Genomic DNA, 14,899 nt, shown 5'->3' on the forward strand with positions numbered 1-14,899 from the left:
CCAGATAAGATGTTGGCCTGACACCAATTGTTACACTTAACCTGAGAATGTAATTTTATAAAAAGAGTTTTGTGGTTTACGTATGAAAGAAGTGAAACTATCTTGGTCACTCTAACAGATGAGAGACTTAACAAACAATCAAGGTATTTTTCAATGTATAATTTCAGTTACTTTACACTGTAAACTTCTGCTATAAATTCTGTGTCTTACAATTGTGTATTCTACAACCACCTGATGAAGGAGCAGTGCTCAGAAAGCTCGTGCTTCCAATTAAACCGGTTGGACTATAACCTGGTGTTGTGTGATTTTTGACTTGTATGTTGTTTGTGAAGATTGCTGCATGGCCACGCAGTCACATAGTTGATGGGGAACATTGCCCATGACTCACACAAAATGAGTTTAATTTTAAGTTTGGGATTTCCTGGCAGCCAGCTGTAGAATTTCTCTTGATATATTTCACCAATTCTGTTACAAATGGTAAGTCCTACAAGAATGATACTGCAACAAAATGGAGCGTATTGGTAGTCATCTCGGGCAGACTAGCAAAAGTTTACTCAAAGACATGGATTTTAAGAAGCAACTTAAAAGGAGGAGTGAGTGGCCAGAAAACCTGAACCACTGTGGTGGGGATTTCAGAACTTAAAGCCTCAACATCTTAAGTTGTGGCTGCTAATGCTTGAGGAGAACAAGATCAAAAATGTGCAGTGGGTCAAAGTTAAAACTACACAAACTTTAGAACCGAGGAAGGATCACTCTGCCCGAAACATTAATTCTGATTTCTCTCCATAGATGCTGCCAGACCTACTGATCTTTTCCAGCAATTTCTGGTTTTGGTACAAACTGTATTCTTGTGGTTTATGCCTTTGCCTTCAGAATTCCTTATTGATTAGACTAGATTCCCTTCAGTGTGGAAACAGGCCCTTTGGCCCATCCAGTCCACACCGATCCTCCGAAGAATAACCCACCCAGACCCATTTCCCTTTGACTAATGCACCTAACACTATGGGCAATTTAGCATGGCCAATTCACCTGACCTGCACAGCTTTAGACTGTGGGAGGAAACCGGAGCACCCAGAGGAAACCCACGCAGACATGGGGAGAATGTGCAAACTCCACACAGAGAGTCACCCGAAGCAGGAATTGAGCCTAGGACTCTGGTGCTGTGAGGCAACAGTGCTAACCACTAAGCCACCGTGCTTCCCCAGAGGGGGCTATCATTATGTAATCATTCCTGTTTCATCTGATTTATTATAAAGATAATCAGAGATAGCCTTTTTTTATGTTTATGCCAATTGAATCTGGTTGCTTGGGCAACTCTCAATCATGGATTTGTCCTTAAAATCTCCCTGGTGTTTCCGTAAAAGATGGCAACAGTACAGAAAGCACATTACCATCTATCTGCAGCCATTTGTACAGCACAGAAAATGAGCCAGTCTTAATTACTCTGATATAAAGCTCTGCTATATCAATACAATGGAAAAATATGTGAATAAAAGCATTATACTGCAGATGCTGGAAATCTGAAGCAAACATAAAGAATGCTGGAGCAACTCAGCAGGTCTGGCAGCATCTGTGGAGAGAGAAAAATAGAGTTAACATTTTGAGTATAGTATGACTTTATGCTGCTTTTCTGACTTGTAAGGCAATGGACAAAATAATGCATCAATTTGTCCATTCAAAGTAAAACCAGTTAGGGGCATTAGGTACACTCTTACAAAATACTAATTATTCCCCAGTCAGTTCCTTACAAAGCCTATATAGGTGTCCCTCACCTAACCATGAATCCAGTCTACACATTCATGTCTCTTAACATACCCTGTCAATTCCCTTCACTCTGGCTTTCATTCTGGTCACACATCACCCTAAGCAAAGTTACCAAATACATTTTGTATGGCTGTCTCAAGCGCATTTTCATTCTACACTGTTACACCACATTTGCTATCTCCTGTCTTTCAGCCTCTTCCCTTTCCAGGCAAGAAATGGTGACAGTTTCCTTGCTTGCTATTAATTATACTTTGTAAATAGCTGCTAAAAGATGCACATCAACCCAGCTACCCATTTCCAAACCCCCCAAAACTGAGCTTATGAGGCCACTAATAAAGCTATTTTGTCTGGGGTTAATATGAACAAATTTTTACGGTACCATCTTTGGGCATTCCCCTCTCCCGGAATGGTTTTCAGGCAAAAGAGCATCTTGGTACTCTCAGTTACATTTTAATGGTCTTCCTGGATCATGTAAAAAAATGTTAAAACACAGATTCATTCTGAAATAAAATACCCCATATATTCAGACATATGAACATCCTGACTGCCCTCTTACAACAATCAGGTTAGCTGAGTTAGTCTCAGAGGGAGGTTTTACTGGGTCGATGCTTTATCCCACTGGTACTTACAGAGTTGAAGTCCTAGGAGCACATTGTGAAAGGATTAGTAGTTTTCCAAACACCATTGTAGATGCAGGCACCAAAGAGGGAAACAGAAAAAAAGAGAAAGGACAAGATGTAATTGATTTGGTTTAGTGGACAATGACTTGTGTATCATAGCAGGGTGAGCTAAAGGAGAAAACAAAAAGACTTAGGCCACCAAGGAACAAAGTGCATTTTACAAGATGAGGTAACTTATATTCATCTAGCACCATTTAAAATAAATCATAGGTAGGCAAATCCAATCTTCCATTTGTACTACAATCATAGATTACCTGATTATTGATTTAACCATTTAAGCACTCACCAGGATCATAATATAGCTTTTGTCTCATGTTTCATCTGACACAGTCCCATTCTGCTTGCTGCCTCAGACTGAAGGCATTGTGTGGTAATTTTACAATAGTCTACATAATTTTGTAATTACACTAAATCATTTACAACCTAAACCAAAACTAATTAGAATAAAATTATTTTGTCTGGGGTTAACATGAACAATTTTTTAAAACTGTTCTTTGTAAACTGGAAGAGACTTAAGAAGACAGAATGTTAACCTCATGTGCAACTTGAACCTGTAGTAATGCCTCACTAATGTAATCAGGAGGCCAATGATATAATGTCTGGCTTCACAGGCTACAGCATGGAGGGCGAGAAAATCATTATCTTAACAACCTTAACAATAGATAACGATTCTCCAGTCCCCAAAAGGGAAACAAGAAGGTTTCCCACAATCAGAGTATGCAATTGCTGAAAGTAATCACCTAAAATAATCTCTCTTGTTAAATATCATTCCTCATGACAACTCCCACTGTCACCACTATGGTTTTCATCAGCAGCTGCTCTCCTGCTTTCTCACTATCAAACTATGGGTCACTTACAATCGCAATTACCAATCTGAACAAACTGAATATCAAAAGGTACTAATAATGGGAGAGTATATCACCCACTTTTAGTTTCTGCTACACCCCATAAACGAGCGCAATTGGGCGTAACAGGACAGAAATACAGATGGAGATCAGTTGCATTCAATCTTCACACATAATATATCATGTGCATTTCTACTGCAGCAAAAGAAGCTTTCAGCAGAAATAGGCAAGAGCTTCATTACAACATAATATGACATAATTTACATATTGATGACATTTTCCCACCTTAAATAAAAAGCACATTGCTTCTTAATTCTTGTCAGATAAGAACGTCCATTGAGGGCTGATAAGCTATGTGTTTGTTTATGGAGTTCTTTAAAGCTCCAGTCTGGTAATGTCATTCATGTGTGTTTTTTTTATATAAAAATGGACTTTTGCAAGTTTTATTTGGTGATCTCAACTGAGGAAAACAACCAGAATGCGTGTCCACTGGGAATCTCCCTGAGTTGCTGCATGTATACTACTTGTAGAAAGAAGAAGAAAAAATGTGGAGATGCCAGTTAGATCAGATTGCCCCAGAAGTGGAATCAGCTCACCAGCAGTTTTACCTGGGCTTATCCAAGCAATAAAATGTGGAGATTAAGATTTTGCATCTCGGAAGCAGCACTTCGGCATTGCCTCAACCTAAACCGCAGCCACACCCTAGGATTGGCAAGGCCTCACAAATGGCTGCCAAAGTTCATTCAGCTCTGAACCTCTATGAATGGAATTTTATTCAGGGTTTTATCTCAGCTGCATGCAGAGGGTTAAAGACTTGAGATATGACAGCACATGGGGCCCTGACATTCTCGCTTTCTTCTTTATTTGACAGGGAAGTCTGGAAACAAGAGGGAACCCCTCTTGAAGATGTCGGGTCAGATATTTAAATATGTTAAATGGCAATTGAGTGGCAAGTTAACCTTTCATTCTGGCTTTAACAGCTAGTGCTGTGATTTTCCGACATTTGTGGATCTTGTCAGGGTGCACAAGGCAAGGGCACAGTGAGATGTCATCGAGCGTTTAAGGTAACCTGCTTGCAAGCATTTAAAAAGAGAAAGAAAAGGCTTGTACCCATAATTTATATACACAGCGAACTTCTACTTGACTTACCTTGAATCTTATCTTGATTATTCACTATCCCCAACGTTAGCTTAAGCAAGCAAAAGCTGGGGTTGCCTGGAATGGGGACAGGAATACCCAAATTGGGGCCTGGTCACCACTTTTAAAGCTCCCACTTCCATTCTGACAGGGTCACAGGCACAAAAGTATTCAGACCTTGGTTTCCAGGTAACAGTCATGATTTCTTTCTTTTGTGTGAGGTCACAATACCAGCCTGATATAAGCAAACAGGCAGGACAAATTTTAAGAGTTAAGCAATGCAGTCAATTTCCTGGTCAAGAGATGATGGTTAGGTCACAGATAAAAGTAGAGCAATAAGATCATCAGTGTAATGTAGGCGCAAGTAGGAAATTTCCACACTATTTTACAATGGTTACGTTGGGAAGTTTGGTGGCCTGCTGGAACTAATGTATTGTACGAAAAACTGATATTAAAAATAATTTTCAGCACAGAAATCAATATCATTATTTGTAATCTGAATGATCTTGCTTGAGTTCACTTAAAATATGTTATTAGCTGCTCCAAAACTCAGCGAAATAGAAATTTGCATTTTGCTCGAGTTTTTAAAATTTAATATGCAAGACCTCTCCTATTTATTTTGAGTAAATATTAATATATAAAATTCAAATTAATATAAATCATGGAACATGAAGAAAACTGCCAAATAATGTCACTTACATTGTAAATGTTTAACTCTCAAAGGGTATAATGAATCACTCATGAGTTCATTGTGTGGTGAAGAGGTAATCTACACTGTTTATTTTCCAAACCAATGATGCTTCTGACTTCGAAATTATTTTGAAGACACATTAATGCCATGATGCTACAAGATTGTCCCTTGACAGTTCTGTGAAGTTTTTGAAATTCAACTTTAGAAGATTGTGGTTAGGTGGCTTGGGATCTACAGTTGCAATTTGTGTTTTGCTTTCCACGTTCTGGTCAAATTAGCAGTCAGATTGTTACATACAATATCGGTTTAAATACACATTTCAACATTGCTGTGAAGTGGAACCCACTCTGCTATTGGCTGAAGTTAGCTTTCTTTTAGCTTTGCAGCAAAACAATGCAAAAATCAAAATTATAACATTTACTGTGTCATACAGAAAGCAATGTCCACATTCACATTTCTCTCATATAATATGATAATTTGACCTCTACTTCGATTCGCAGATCTGAATTTTAATATGTAGGGATCTCAGATAAGAACATTATTCTCTTATTGAATTCTAAATTGTAAGAAGAACGCCAGTGCTTTATTATAAAATGTTAACATTAAGAAGTGATGTTTGTTCTATATTTCTGATAAAATTGAACACTGTATATTGCATTTTTGAAAATCTGAATATTTAGTTTCATAGCATGGCTCTATGAGGTGCAAGAATTTGGACATCTTGCTACAATTGTTTAGGGCTTTGGTGACCCCACAAATGGTGTACATGTGAAATCTGGCCTCTATTTCTAATGATGGATTTACTCACATATTAGGCAACATGTTAAAAAAAATCCACAAAATTTGTTCCTAGAATGAGAGGGTCGTTCTATAATAAGAGGCTACGTAAATTGGTTCAATATTTTCGGGACATAATCTTATGGGGACGTGAATGACGCAGGCTATCATGAGAAATATGTTAGAATTGCATGATTCCATGAAGATTCTCAACATGGAATCAGAATGGGTATCTGGCAACTTCAGCTTACCACTTGCTCCAAAGGACCTTCATATTGGATACTAGGCACCAACATCTCAGTGCGCACTCATATGTGCCCACATCTATGAACATTGGCATTCAACATGTGCCAGCCTCTAAGAACCCACATGGCATATCTCTGATCCACTTATTGTATGCCTCTGGACTTCGATGCTGCATCTCAGGGGACAACAGCAACTATTATTGGAAGAAAATAAAGAACTACTGATGTGGAAAATCTGAAACGAAAACAGAAATTGCTGGAGAAACTCAGCAGGTTTGGAAGCATCTGTACGAAGACATGTTTGATGTCCAAAGCAGTAGATTACTGCATGGTATTAATGTGGAAAAGGAATAGATGAAAAAGGTAACCTCACAAATTTTTCATTAAAGAAATTATTATTTAGAACTTTTTTCCATTTGCAGCCATGGATTTCTTTGAATTTTAGAAGGAACTGTCCAAACACAAAGTTGGGTAAATGATTACAGAAACAGTAAAGTGAAAAGAATGTCTTAATTTTCTCTAAGATATTGGGGTCAATTAGATAGCTACCAAACTGAATGTGAGGACCACAATGCCCAACTGGGTCACATCTGTTGACCTAGATGCTGCCTGACTTGCTGCGCTTCTCCAGCAACACATTTCCGTCTCTGATCTCCAGCATCTGCAGACCTCATTTTCTCTTCACATCTGTTGACTGCACTCTAAGCAGCATGCTAACCTTGTGCTGGTTGCTGTTACCTTATTGTTGACTGGCTGGATTTCTGAACAGTAGGCCAAATATCCCAAGTTGCTAGCTTTGATTAAACCACTCTGAGTTAAATAGAGTCTTGATTGATAAGAGAGAGGGGTGTTGGAAATAGAAAAGAATTCGGAGTTGATGCCACAATCAGGTCAATCATAATCTTTGATAGGATCATATGGTAGAGCAGGCTTGAGGGGAGGTGAATGGCCTATTCCTGCTCCTCATCCACCAGTTTGTATGTGTCTAAAGTTACCCTGCCTTACTTAAAGGATCCTGCACTCTTAAAAGGTAGAAGTGGATTTCTCACGGGTCTGTTCCTGGGCTTGGCCCAAGTGGCCATAAACAGGTGTAGGCATTGGGTGGTTAAGTGGGCTATTCAGCCCAGCTGCCTGCCCCTCATAAACATAGGTTTATGTCTGTGGAGAGGGAATATGCAGTGTCTGCACAGTGAAGGCCTTCTGTGGCTGTTGGGCACTGCTGGAGTGCACTTTCAAAATGACATTTTAAATTTGAAATATTATTAATTTAAATTTGCACCCCTGATTTCTGTTACAGTCCCCCTTTAATGCATTGGTACATTTTAAGTTCCCAACAAGACGGTCATATTAACGACAAAGTATTGTCACTTGTTTTACATGCACAGGGACCAGCTCTGATACTGGTCGTGTGTGTAATTTTTGAGGAATGGCAAGAAGGTTGGATCTACATGACGCAATAAATTGGGCATGAATGACCTGTTGTCAGGGTAAAGAGAAAGAATGGCTCATTCCAGCTTACTGCATGCGAGGTCACATGTGAGTTCCATCGTAAAGGAGTCTAAAGACGACTTTGATGGGGCAATACAGAGAAGGCAGCTCATGAATATAGATGACAACATTTCTGCTGCACTGTGAAGACTGCCAAACATCCTGGGGTAATGTCAAAGAATGTGGAGGAGTCTGGCAATAACTTGGCACAAAGCTCTGTGCAAAGTTTGCAGCCTGTCCTTTCCCGCATGGAAATGATGACAACTCCATTTTCACACTTGTGGACTCAACTATTATTAGCTACTTGATGTTTCAGCTTTCATTGAACAGAAAGGGTGTCACCATAAGTTTGAATACTGTTGGGGAAGCTCACTGGAGTCATGTAAAAGTCAGTTTGCTGCTTCATAAGCTGTCATTGCTGCCATCATGGCTGCAGATATCAGGGGTTGAAACCTACCTGAAATTTGCTAATTATCAATTTTCATGAAGTGTTTCTCTCTGCAAATTCTCATCCATTTTCTGATGCAATCTTCCCAAACTCACCTCAATAACTATGCACCATGACCCCATATTTCCCTGCACAACATTTTCGCCCACCCACCACAAGAGGAAGTGTTGACCACTGCCAGCACCTTCTGGGGTTCCTGGTGTTGGCACCACCTTCAAAACCCAGCCATGCACCAGGTCAAACGCAGCAGCCCTGAACCATTCGCTATATTTGTCCTGGCCATGTCAGAGAGAGTGTAATTAGCTCCAAGCTTTGCTAAAGTCCTGGTGGATAAGGGCTGCAGTGGTCACTGTCTATGGAGCATGCCCTGAGAACCTTGTGACTGATGGAGGTCTGGAGGATCAAGCAGTGAGCTGAAATCACTTTGTCTTTCACGTTGAGAATTGTTGCCATATAGTCTCTATGTGACATATGGGAGAATGAGAAACTGTATTTCAATGTGGTGGGATGGTGTAATAATGAGGAAATTAATGCATACTAATACATGCAAAGTCATCTTGCTATTCACTCATGAGAACTTCATCATGACATTCAACACTTGGTTGGAAATGGGAATTTTTTTGCCCTCAACACCGGGAAGCTGATCTCACACCATTTTCTCAAGCTTTTCACCTATATCTACACTGTTCAGGGAAAATTCTTCCCCAGTTATCTACCTATTCCCTAATTGATCATAGGATAACTGATGCACCACTCCATAGGAAAAGCAATGACTTTTGTGCTTCTAACTCTGCAACTCCATTGTAGCTGTGCTATTGCTTACTAATCCAGTTGTCAGACTGCTGCTGCCCATCCTGAGATAATGCAGTCTACAGCTGGGCCTTTTTAGAGCTAAGGTCACTCTAGCTCAAGGTCATCCCTCAGGGTCATGAGTCATCTCCTCCTCTCCAGGTCAACAAACATCCACCAAACATGTGGCAGTCACTGGGAAGTGAATGATTTTGCACTAAAAGAATGCACAAGAGTAATTAGTTGACTTTTCTATGCAATGTGACAAGTTTTAATTCATAAATTTGGTTTAAAATGTTTATTTTGAGCCGACTTTTAATTTTGTATTACAACCAATTGGGTGTTGTGATCATTGATTACAGAAGGTAGGTGAGGTGTAGGGCTATTGATGGAAGAGTGACTGGAGCTATTGTTATTGATGTCACACTTGGTTCAGTTTACATGGATAGCCTACTCAGAAAGAGCTGAATGTCTGCCTGTCTCTTCCTCCTTCTCCTTTTGGTCCCGCTTCTGAGCTGCTTAAGTACAATTGGAGATGGTGATTGTGACCTTATGACAGTAAGACTGCATGACATGTAGGACTTTCCTGGTGAAGGGCTTTTGTCTGAAATGTCGATTTCCCTGCTCCTCAGATGCTGCCTGACCTGCTGTACTTTTCCAGCACTCTAATCTTGACTTTAATCTCCAGCATCTGGAGTACCCACTTCTGCCTTCATGATGTGTAGCAGACCACCACGAATCTTGACATCAGCTCTACTAAACATCATTGCACTTCCAGAACATACTAAGCGAAGCGTTTTTGCAGCATGGGTTTTACCATGGGTTACATGGTAATATGGCTTTCACAGGGATGTGAGCATGTATACATATAATGCGCAATTAAGTCATCAGCCTTGTTCTAAGCAGATAGCTGTCAATAGCCTTTGGTTTGCCACTCTTTGGATTAGCATGTTCTTTAAATGCAATTGGCTGCCACAGAATGAGGTATCATCACTGGTCTCAGGATATTGGTAATATCCAGCATGAATCTTGCACATGGTAACTTATAGGCTGAATTCTGATGGAAAGAAATCCATTTTGTTGCCAAACAGAGCAAAGTTCATATGTGACACTTGGAAAACAATGCAATGTGACATCCTGCAGCAGGGAGTAGTTGCAGCAGACAGCAGGTTGCAGTGAAGGCATCCTTACTGAGCTGCAGATATCATACACATTAGGATTGTTTCACCACTCCACTAAAGCAAATTGGGAGGCAGGAGGGTTCATAAAATGCTGGCAACAAAACAATGACTAGAAGGGAGCTGATGAATTCCCACTGCCACAGGATACTGTCAGGATTAGGAACCTCAGTGACACGGTCACTGACTGACCTGAAGAAGATAGCAAATTGAATCACATCATGGGTAAATTATCTTTAATTTTCTTGCGTAGTCAGCATTTTACCACTATTAGGAGAGGCCACAATCACTTGTAGAGACTGCCAGGTAAAACTGTGGCAGCCTTTTTTCCACAAGTGGGTTCCTGGGATCCTGTACATCTAGACAACTGACTGATAAGGCCTTCCTTTTGGGACTCTGACAAGACAGTCACCAGCAGCACTTGAACCTTCTGGGAACCTGAGCTACAATGGCTCATGGAGAGGGCCCCTGGTCACAATGACAGCTCTGCAGCTACAGTGCCAAGACTGAAGGACTGCCCCATCTGATTGCAGGGACCACTTGCTTGGGACCACCAGCATACACAATTAAAAAAGATTACTTTTCTTTCAAGTGGCATTGCCTAGCCTACCAAGCTGCTGGTCTTCTATTTGGGCTGCCTACTCTGAGGTGGGTCACCATCCTCAATTGAATAGCTGCCCTGGCAAAAGTGGACCACTGTAAGTAAAAGCCTCCCACTGAACATCCGTGCCGGTTATGATGTGCCACTTCTGATCCAGGCTTTGATAAGAATCTGGCCACTATTCCTCACTGAGATACAGACATGATAATTGCATCAATCCTCAAATGTTCACAATCATATTACTTTTATTTAATATTAATGACCAACAGAAAATTACCTTACATTTCAGGCTCAAAAATCACAGTCATTTCCTTCCTTTTCAAGCAAGTGTTTAAGATAGTAGCTACTTTACAGATTATCTAACTGTGTACCCAGGAGACCAGCTTACAGGTACCAACCTCAATGATGGATATGGTCACAAAAGATTAAGAAAATGTCTCAGAAAATATCATTGGTTCAACTTGGAAGGACTGCTTTACTGATACAAAGTGCTCCCTTTTGGCCTTATGTACACTTCCCTTATGTTTAATAAATGTCTGTCAGTGGCGGAGTGGCTCCTGGGATCCTGTACCTGTATATCTAGACAACTGACTGATAAGGCCTTCCTTTTGGGACTCTGACAAGACAGTCACCAGCAGCACTTGAACCTTCTGGGAATCTAAGCTACAATGTAAGCCCAGAAAAGTACAAGTTTGAGACAGCGTGGAATCTATGCGTTATGTGAGCAATTTCACTCCCACTGGGGAGGTTTGACATCAGTGATGCAAATCCAAATGCAGTATAGTGATGCAATCTGAGGAAGGATAATAATAACCACAGTGCAATATCCAATGCAAATATCCTGAGGAGATCCTGGCAATTGAATCTTTTCACAGTACTTAGGAACCAAATGGTCTCCATAGGTAGCAGATGCAATCTTCATTCTCTTCTCTTATCAGTGACTTCTTTACTGAATGGGGAAGAGGACCACTCAAAGTTATCTATTGCTCTGACAAGTTGCCCTTATAATAAAGCCTTTAGAATTGTAAAATACCACAGAAACATTTTGACATCAATCCACACAAGGATATATTTGAGCAGCCATTCAAAAGTTTGGTCAAAGATGTGGTTTTGAAGATAATTTTAAAGGAGTAGAGAGAGGTTTAGGAAGCAAATTCCAGAGCTGACGGCCTTGGTAGCAGACGTAAAGCTGCTACTCAAACAGCAATTAAAAACAGATATACACAGGAGGCCAAGATCAGAGGAACACACTTACCTCAGAGTTACCTCAGTGAGGCTGAAGGAATATACAGCCATAAGGAGAGTCAGGCCTGAGAAAATCTTGACAATAGGTATGAGTCTGTTAACACTGATATGTTTCTTAACTAGGAATCAATGTAGCTCAAAGAGTACAAGGGGGTTGTAGGTGAGTGGGGGTTGGTACAAGTTAGCAGATGGGCAATAGTTTTGAATGTCATCAAAGGGATAGAGCATGGATGGCCAGTCAGGTATTTTGGAATAGTCAAGTCTAGATATACCTTGAGGTATGAATAAGGGTTTTAGCAGCTGGTTAGCTAAATAGAAACAGTAATGAATGGTTTCACTGACTTGGAAATACATGGTTGTAGTGAAGGCATGGAAATGTGATCAGAAGCTCATGATGGGGTCAAATATAACACAGAAGGCTGTGGACAGTCTGGTTCAACATTGATTTCTCAGAAGAAAGACAGAAACAGCAGCTAGGGAAAGGAATTTGTGGAGACTGAAGACAAGGGATTCAGTCTCCCTAATGTTCATTAAGAGGAAATTCCTGCTAAACACTGGATGTGGGCAAGCAGTCTGACACCTTAGAAACAGTGGCAGGGTCAATAAATATGGTGGGGTGGTAGACCTGGATGTGTGCATGTGGAAAATGGCACTATTAAAGAATGTTCTGTGCAAGTGTCAGTATGTAGATGAGAAATAGAAGGAAGCCAAAGATAGATTCTTGCAAAACACCAGAGGTAATAGTGTAGGAATGGCAAGACAAACTATTTCAGATGATTTTACTGGCAGTGACTTATAGATACAAGGGTAGGCAAATGCAATCCCATACAGTTTGATGTGAGTGAAGAGGTACTTTTATTCACAAACATCAGATCAGATCCAATCCAGCCAATCAGTAACAACCAGTCTACACTCAATCACCAGAAAAGTAATGGAAGATGTTGCTGCTAGTGATTTTAAGAGACAATTATGCATTAATAACCTGCTCACTCACTTATACCCAGTTTGGTTTCCTCCAGGAACACCCAATTCTCGATCTCATTACAATCTTGGTCCAAATTTGGATAAAAGAGCTGAAGTCCAAAATTAAGTGAAAGTACCTACCCTTAGCATGAAGGGAGCTGTTGACTGAAATGACATCAAACAACATTAGTAAAATTGAAGGTGATGAGAATTTTCAGAAAACTGTTCACGGACCAGAGCCATACTCAGTAGTAGTTGCTGGAGGCCAATTGCTTCAGTCTTAGGACATCACTACAGGAATTCTTCTCAGCACTGCCTAGGCCAAAATGTTTCAACTCATATACAATGACTTTCCTTTCACCATTGGTTCAGAAGTACCTGTACAGGCATACACTGACAATTACACTGGTTATTTCCATTTCCAATTCTTCAAACAATAAGGCAGTGTTTCATAGAGCAAGACCGGGTCAATAGCCAGTTTGTGGATAATTACCAAGTGACATTTATGTCACACACATCTGCGAGGCAATGACCATATCCTAGAAGAGGAAATCGAAGTAAGATTCTTCCACCAACAACAAAAGAGGAAATCACTACTGACCAGTGACTTTGCTGGAAGAGACACATAAATCTCATGGATACAAGAGCAAAAAAAGGCTGGAAATTCGGCAGTGGTGACAGCACACAAGGCCGTTGACATCAGACATGGCAAAAACTGCCTACTTGATTAACATCCTTTGACCTTTTACAGCCATTCCATCTAGAATCAGTGTATTACAGATGGAGAGCACACCTTTTTCAAGGTGAGATGCAGCAGCAGGGTTTCTTCTTTGACCCAGTCAAAGACCTGAAACTGTTCTTGCTAACAATACTTTTGGAAAACTTTTACCAAACTGACTGCAGTGTCTTGACAAGATAGCTCGAGGGCAGTTAAGGGTGTGGAATAAATGTTGGTTTTACCAGCAATACAAACACTCAGTCAACAAATAAGTGTGATTAACCATGTCAAAGGTTGAAGGCTAGTTTAGCAAATATGGACCAAATATTTGCTTTTTGGTTTTAACCTGGTGTGGCTACAAACTGTGACAGGTTTTAATACTGCCAGGATGAAATGGTTTCTCCTGGCAGGTGGATTGTTCAGCAGGAGGCACAGATTTAAAATGATTATTAAAAAGTTCTATTCTTCCAGCACTGTGTTATGATGATCTGGGGAAATGCATTGTATGGATGGATTGTGGTAACAAATTCACCAGTAACATTGAATGGAGAAAGTGCAGTGGAATGAGACTAATGGATAACGCTTTCAGAAATTTCAGCAAATTGCAATCTAGCATCTGTAGTTTCTGCAGCAAGGTGCATCAAAAGTATGTGTTAAACTCACCAAAGAGCTGGCCCACACAGCCCCTTCTATATGTTGCAGGCCTCCACCTATTACATTTAAAATAATGACGGAAAAGGATAGACCAGATCTAAAAGCTGAAGTTCTAAATTAGAGAAAGGCCAATTTTGATGGTATTAGGCAAGAACTTTTGAAAGCTGATTGGGGGCAGATGTTCGCAGGTCAAGGGACGGCTGGAAAATGGGAAGCCTTCAGAAATGAGATAACGAGAATCCAGAGAAAGTATATTCCTCTGAGGGTGAAAGGAAAGGCTGGTAGGTATAGGGAATGCTGGATGACTAAAGAAATTGAGGGTTTGGTTAAGAAAAACAAGGAAGCATCTGTAAGGTATAGACAGGATAGATCGAGTGAATCCTTAGAAGAGTAGAAAGGAAGTAGGAGTATACTTAAGAGGGAAATCAGGAGGGCAAAAAGGGGACATGAGATAACTTTGGCAAATAGAATTAAGGAGAATCCAGAGGTTTGACAAATACATTAAGGACAAAAGGGTAACTAGGGAGAGAATAGGGCCCCTCAAAGATCAGCAAGGCAGCCTTTGTGAGGAGCCGCAGAAAATGGGGGAGATACTAAACGAATATTTTGCATCAGTATTTACTGTGGAAAAGGATATGGAAGATATAGAATGTAGGGAAATAGATGGCGACATCTT

At 40.3% G+C, this 14,899-nt stretch overlaps 1 long non-coding RNA gene across 3 annotated transcripts in view; it reads right to left on the reverse strand.

The window, feature by feature from the left end:
• The window catches only part of LOC122558431, a 357,678-nt gene that overhangs the window by 49,085 nt on the left and 293,694 nt on the right, over positions 1-14,899 (reverse strand). For all 3 annotated transcript variants that reach the window (XR_006314136.1, XR_006314130.1, XR_006314135.1), the window contains one exon: positions 2,394-2,405. This is a non-coding gene — a long non-coding RNA (uncharacterized LOC122558431). The remainder of the gene's footprint in view (positions 1-2,393; positions 2,406-14,899) is intronic.

The sequence above is a fragment of the Chiloscyllium plagiosum genome, chromosome 17, assembly GCF_004010195.1.
Source record: "Chiloscyllium plagiosum isolate BGI_BamShark_2017 chromosome 17, ASM401019v2, whole genome shotgun sequence".
Lineage (NCBI taxonomy): Eukaryota > Metazoa > Chordata > Chondrichthyes > Orectolobiformes > Hemiscylliidae > Chiloscyllium > Chiloscyllium plagiosum.